Raw genomic sequence first — 1,582 nt, 5'->3', positions numbered from 1 at the left:
CTGTTAAGAATAGAGAAGCTCCCATAGACAATGAAATACTTGTGATTAAGAACCATGGGCTGAAGCATCAAAAACAAAGTCCTATCCTCCACAGTTGGCCCATTATGGTGATTATAACCGTTTACTCATTACACTGCAATCCATATGGATTTCTGGCAGTGGAAGAACGGTAAGGTTTGAATCCATTGCCAGATCAATGCTAGTGTCAAACAATGGGTCGAGAAACACACGAATGAAGTCCTAAGGTGGATACAAGAAGATATTCTGATTAGTGATGTTGAACCTAATTAAACGCTAATATACCGATTAGCAAGAATGCACTACATACAAATTAGCATCCGGCCAGTTATCTGTAGTTCCTTAGACATGTATATTCGCATTCCAACATAAAACCTTAAGTAGCGCGACATTTCTAGTTCCACTAGGCTGCTAAGTAGACTATTGAGTTCGCACGTCGCAGGATGACAGATCAGCGGTCAGGATTCTCCGTAGCAAATACGGCAATACAAACGGACACACGTGCACCTGTACCGCACTAGCACGCACAACAGCGTTGCCTCAACGCTGGCGAGCAATGATTTGTAGCTGCTCCTACGCCTGCGAAGCCAGATTGTAGCGCTCCTTACGCGCGACATGATCGTAGCGCTCCTACGCTGCGAGCATGATCGTGTAGCTGTACCTACGTCTGCGAGCATGATTTGTAGCTGCTCCTACGCTGCGAGCATGATTTGTAGCTGCTCCTACGCTGCGAGCATGATTTGAGTGGCTCCTGACGGCGTCTAGCATGATTACGTTCCTAACGCGCGCAGCATGATGTGACTGCTCCTACGCTGCGAGCATGATTTGTAGCTGCTCCTACGCTGCGAGCATGATTTGTAGCTGCTCCTACGCTGCGAGCATGATTTGTAGCTGCTCCTACGCTGCGAGCATGATTTGTAGCTGCTCCATACCGCTGGCGAGCATGAGTTACTGCTCCTACGCTGCGAGCATGATGTAAGCTGCGGTCCTACGCGCGACAATGATTGAGCTGCTCCACGCGCGAGAGTTTGGACTGCTCCTAACGCGCGAGCATGATTTTGTACGCGTCCTACCTGCTAGCATGAATCTAGCTGTTCCTACGCGGCGAGCGCAGTGATTTGTAGCTGCTCCCAACATAACGCTGCCCGACATGATTTGTAGCTGCTCCTACGCTGCGAGCATGATGTAGCTGCTCCTACGCTGCGAGCATCGATTAGTTGACCTCACGCTTGCGAGCCATGATGTCAGGCTGTTCCCTACGCTGTCGAGCCATGATGCGAGCTGCTCCTACGCTGCTAGCAATGATGTAGCACTGTTCCTAAATCGCGGCGAGCATATTTGTAGCTGCTTGCTACGCTGCGAGCATGACTTTGTACGCTCCTACCTGCGACGCCATAGATTTGTAGCTGCTCCTACGGCTGCTAAGCATGATTTAAGCTGCTCCTACGCTGCAGCATGATTTGTAGCTGCTCCTACGGCTGCCGAGCCAATGATTTGTAGCTGCTCCACCGGCGACAGATTTGTAGCGTGCATCCACGCGGCGAAGCAGTGAATTGTAGCGCTT

The sequence above is a fragment of the Priapulus caudatus genome, unplaced genomic scaffold, assembly GCF_000485595.1.
Source record: "Priapulus caudatus unplaced genomic scaffold, Priapulus_caudatus-5.0.1 Scaffold304, whole genome shotgun sequence".
NCBI lineage: Eukaryota > Metazoa > Priapulida > Priapulimorpha > Priapulimorphida > Priapulidae > Priapulus > Priapulus caudatus.
Note: the sequence above shows the minus strand (reverse complement) of the source record.